This window comes from Elephantulus edwardii, unplaced genomic scaffold (assembly GCF_000299155.1).
Source record: "Elephantulus edwardii isolate Elephantulus edwardi_28Jun2011 unplaced genomic scaffold, EleEdw1.0 scaffold00034, whole genome shotgun sequence".
Lineage (NCBI taxonomy): Eukaryota > Metazoa > Chordata > Mammalia > Macroscelidea > Macroscelididae > Elephantulus > Elephantulus edwardii.
This window is the reverse complement of record NW_006399784.1, coordinates 17,702,487-17,708,055: the sequence shown is the minus strand read 5'-3', so window position 1 is coordinate 17,708,055 and position 5,569 is coordinate 17,702,487. Positions and strand designations below refer to the sequence as shown.

The window sequence follows — 5,569 nt, the reverse complement described above, 5'->3', positions numbered from 1 at the left end:
AAGAAGTGTTGTATCAAAAAGGATAGAATAATGTTCATCACATGAACAAACAATGGAAACTTTGTCAGATGAAATTATTGGAATGAACTGGTAACCCTGTGGTAACCACGTTGGGTTCCTCAGACATTGTAGGGCTAAGGGTCTTCTGAAGAGATCTTTAAAGACTCTTTTTGCCTGGCTTCTTTCTCCATGGCGGGCTGCACATTTTCTCTTCTCCGTGCTCTCAGTCTTTATTGTTCAATAGTCACAAAAATAATAACTACTTTTAGCCACATGTCTTTGCTAATCTACATCCTTACTTCAGATAAGGAATAAATTCATAGTGAGTAGTAAACTCCGGTTGTCACTAAGAAATAATACAGAACTGAAAATATATGTTTATCCTTATGTTGTCATCTGTGCCAGGCATCCATTTCTAGAGTAATTGCAGAGATCTTGCAGCCATTTATATAGCATTTGAAAGCCTAGACTTTTCCTCTCATAAGGCTGTCATAGTCAGATTGTTTATGTCTCTCATCAGCTGAAGGAGGGTCATTTTCTTTTCTTAAATGTGAGCTCTCCTCTGCCTGGTCCTGTTTCCTGATAACTGACCTGCACCAAGAGATTGGAAGTGACATTACCAGTTGTATGTCTGGGGAGCTTCAAGATAAAGCCTATTGTCGCCAGGGTATAGAGATCATATGGTTTATTTTGTGCTTTCAGATTATAATTTAGCTTTTCAGAGCTATATTCTTAAGATCAATATGTTTAGCAAATTTGTTTTTGCTTATGCTGAAATAAAGCGGGAAGCATGGCACTTTTCTACTTTACAGTTTGCTGTCCTGGGGCCTTAGGTATCTGGAATGCAGACTGTGCCCTGTTGGCAGGGATTGGGGATCAATTTACAGCGTGCGATATGATAACACATGTTCTGGATCAGTGGCAGGGGAATGTTTGGAGCTGTAATTCTGTCTGTCTCCCCATTAGCAGGAAACCTTGCTAAATTCACAGCTGGAGAGGTGCCCAAAAAGAACTAGGCTCTTTGTGTGCGGGTGTGTTTATAAAGGCAACACAAAACCCAGCCCCAGGATAAACGCTAAATTAAAGCCATTAAAAATGAAAAGGCACTTTCATCACGTAGATAAACTGGTGTCTCTGGTCAAACTCACTAACTTTCTCAGCTAGAGGTGCTGCTGTAGACCTAAATATGTCTGGGCTTTACGACATGGGACATGTTTAACAATCTAAGAAAAGAAAACAACCCTAGAGCCAGTGATGGCAAGAAGGAAAAGAAAATGGAAAGTGTTCGTTTTAATAAGACGTGAGGGGAGATATACCAGATTCAAACAATGTAAGCTGAAACGTGATATCCCTGAGGCATGAGGTAAAAACTGACTCTTGGCTCTAGTGAGCCAAACATCAAGAAAACATGTAAGTACGTGTAAGTGCAAGCACGTAGCCAGCACAGTGCAGAAAGCTTCTCAAAGCCAAATGCTCAGCGTGGGCAAGAAAGCTGTGATAGTCTTCTTTGAAAAGATACCAGTTATTTACACACAGAGAGCAGGAGACAGAACAGGTTATATAATGTGGCTCTACTTTCACACTTCTTTTTTCTTAAAGCCTAGGATATTCTGTCCTTTGCTGATATGACTGCCCAAAAGTCCCGTCCCCACCACTTCATCCTACCCACAAAGATGGACACAAGTATTATACTAAATGAATGAATGAATGAGGCAACAAATGAAAGTACCTGTGACTTCAAGTATTCAGATGAAGAAAAGCATTGAGCCAGCCATGGCTCTTTTAGATTATTTCAGTAATTCACACTATGAGCGATTTAATGATGGATTAGAAACCACCAATAAATGAATGAAAAGAGTCAATTTATTTAAATGGGAAATACAGCTTCAGGTAGAAAAAAAATTAATTACCAATGTATTCCTAAGTAATTGTACCATCACATTAAAAAATTTAGAACTCTTGGAATTTGTAAGATCATTGATGCATTCATTTCAAATTATAACTTTCTAACACACCAGCTGTTTTGTTTATAGTGAAGTGCTAGTCAACATTTGTAAAACATCTCTCAGTAAAGGACTTCTCTACACTTTATTTCCTCTCAACCTTTTACCATCTTTCTTTGGGCTGCCTTTTTTAGAGGTTGCCTGACGTATTTGGTCAGAGTATTTAGCAACTATTTTTCAGAGTCTGAACTTCATGACAGTAACTTCCTCTGACAATGAGAAAGTTCGCTTTAGCCATTTCCTGTTCAGAGCCTGGGTCCCTTGAGACACTGACCTGTGTACCAGTTTCCTGCTGCAAAGATGGTTCTGTCTTTGGGCTCATTTGAAGAAGAGAAAGAAATCATCATAGGTCATCCCCTTTCCCATGTAGTTTACCAATTCTATCCCTTCTCTTCGATGACTTAGCCTAGACTTCCAGCTAATGTCCTCTCTTAAACGTGGACGCTTCCCCTTCCTTCCCGTTGAACGTTAACAAGTCCCGGGGTGGAACAAACAGTTAAGTGCTAACTGTTAGCTGAAGGGGAAGTGCATCAAATCCATCTAGGCACACCTCCGAAGACAGGGCTAGTGGTCTGCTGCTCAAGGTCACAGCCTAAAGATCCAACACAGCAGCTCTGCTCTGCACACAGGGAGGGAGCCACTGTGAGTAGGAACTAACCTGATGGCAACTGAGAATAGCAACACTGATAATCTAAGATAATTTTATAAAAGACATACAAACTATTTGCTCTTTATCATAACCTTCCAACTTTGGGTTTTGTTGTTGTTGTTGTTATTGTTATTTTTTTTTTTTGCCTGTGCTTAAATCCATATATCTTTTTCTTTCTCTCCCTATTGTCCAAAAATCCTTTCATTTCCAGTATCATGAACATGTTGTTGTTGCTATGTGCCATCGAGTTGCCTGTGGCTCATAGCGACCCTATGTATAACAGCCCTAAACCCTGATCTATGCTCTGCCAATCACACTGTCTCTGACACACCCATCCCAATCACACTGTCTCTGACTCAATCTACCTCATAGAGGGTCTTCCCCTCCTAGGCTGTCCCTTCATCCTCCCAAGCATGGTGTCCCTTTCCAAGGACTGATCCTGCCTTACAATATGTCCAAAGTATGTCAGACAAAGCTTCAGCATCATGAACATAAAACATTTTATTTCTACATTTTTCTGTCTTTGATACTTAAAAATAGGGGGGGTTAATATATGTTGTTTTATTGAGTAATTAGAGTCTCACCAAATCTATCACATAACAGATGTTGTTCTGTATCGCTCCGACTACTACTCACAGCAAACCTGTGAAAGACAGACCTGAGCCTCTCCCTAGCCCATGCCATCTTCATGATCCCTGCCATGGTCAAGCCCATTGTGGTAGACACTATGCTTATCCATCTCATCAATGGTCTTCCTCTCTTTCAATGACCCTCTCTACCTTTCTCAGCATGATGTCTCTCTCCAAAGACTGGTTCCTCCTAAAAATATGGCCAGAGTAAGTGAGACGAAGTCTCACCATCTTTGCCTTTGAGGAACACTGGTTTCAGTGATAGGTTCTGTGAAAAGCTAGCTATACATTAAAGTGACAAAGGGGTTGGGTGAGAAACAACCAAAGAAGTCTACGCTTTAAAATAATAATCAGTTACCTGAGTTATGCAAATATTCAACTACTATGTGCAAGATAAGGCTGGACGATCTCCTCTCGTGAGATTTACTGTCTCTGAAAACCTGCTGGAGGGTCAACTATGAGTTGGTTCAGACTCAACAGTAAACAGCAACAATGTTCAACTACAGACCTAAAGATTGGTGGTTCAAACCCACCCTGAGGTGCCACAGAAGAAATGGCTGGTTTCTGGTTCCATAAAAAAACACAGCCAAGAAGATTCTGTTGTGCCAGTAGTAACACATGAGGTTGCCATGAACTAGAATCAATTCAGTGGAAATGGGTTAGATCACAGTAATTTTAGCCATTTCTAAGTCAGTGGATGTATTTAGGGTATTTCCAGTTTTGAGTTGTCATAACTTTGTCATAAATTGCTTGTGAAGTAGCTTTCACTTGAAATTATTTTCTCAAAATACATTTCCAAATGTATTACTATGTCAAAAGCTATTATAATGACCATTATGATACCTTCTATTCCATATTCAAGTTGCCTTCAAGGAAAGGTAGCCCCTTGTTCCATCTTTGATGCTCTAAGAGTGGCCTTCTTTCTTTCTGAATCTTTTCCAGTACCAGATTTTATGGCCTACCTTTATTTCATTGTTATTAATGTAATCATTACTAGTGAAATTTCAGGATTTTCACTTATATTGTTATGTCTCTGTTGAGGCTGAGAAGGCCCTGAGTGGAGCAAATATTTCATATCCTCAGCTACTAACCAGAAGGTTGAAGGTTCCAGTCTACCCAGAGGTACTTTGGAAGAAAAGTCTGGCAATATTCTTTTGAAAAATCCCTTCCTCCCTCAGTACTATGGAGTTGATTTTGACTTACAGTGATCCCGTTTTGGTTAGTTGAGGCTGTAAATCTTTATCTTTTTCTTTTTCTTAAGGTGAAAATAAGGACATACTTATTAGTAAGTTACATCTCACAGGGATAGGTCTCCATCCTTGAAAGGCTGATATGCAGGAGAGGCTAAGGCTGTAAATCTTTCTTTTTTTTCTTTATGAAATGTATTGTTTATTTTTCTTCAACCTTATTTCCACTTTTTAAATGACAGTTTAAGATCATTCTGTGGTGGTGCCCATACACTCAGTGGCCTGAGCTGTGGGGGCTGCAGACCAGTCTTCATTTGTGGGCTGAGCGTTCCAGTCTTCAGTAGGGAACTGCTGAATTGGCACAGAGGACACCTGTACACCTTCGGACCAATCAGTAACTTCAGGCTGAGTAGCAGTGAATTCAGGAGCAGGGGCGGTCCATTCTCCCTGAAACTCCTCCTTGGTCACAGCCTTTTCATCAGCAGCCTGCTCTTCTTTTTCAGTATCTTCCAGATCTCTGTAAAAATACAGATCAGGCATGACCTCCCACGGGTGTTCCCAGGAGACTGTGCCATGCATGTGTAGGACTTACCAGGGCAGCATCCACCACATCAGACCCACAGAGTGAGCTCTCTTGTTGTTGCACAGAGGAGAATCTGTGTTACACAAGGCAATGGTGGGCAAGTTAACTTAAGATACTTCTGTCAGAGACTGGTGGTCAGCCCTGGGATCAGTAACCATCAGAAGACGAGGCTCCCGGAAGGCTGCCTGGATCTGGTTAGTGAAGGTCCAAGGAGTGAAGCATCCGGCAATAGGAGTGGCCTCAGTAGCAGCAGCAAACTTCAGAACAGCTCTCTTCTGGAGGACATGACACTGACATCAGCTGGATTTTCAATGGCAACAAAGGCATGTACAGCCAAGGGCAGCTTCTCCCGGGTCCTCTTCAGGTTTGTGATGTAGATGCCATCACGTTTCTTTTTGTAGATGTACTGTTCCACTGCATAGTTCAAAATTGGGAAGGGCGTATGCCAGGGATGCATCCTATCTCCATACCTTTTCAACCTATATGCAGAACAGATTATCCGGGAGGCTGAGCTCTAT

At 41.2% G+C, this 5,569-nt stretch overlaps 1 pseudogene; it reads right to left on the bottom strand.

The window, feature by feature from the left end:
- Positions 1-4,717: 4,717 nt before the first annotated feature.
- LOC102865230 overlaps positions 4,718-5,569 on the bottom strand; it is a 27,522-nt pseudogene continuing 26,670 nt past the window's right edge.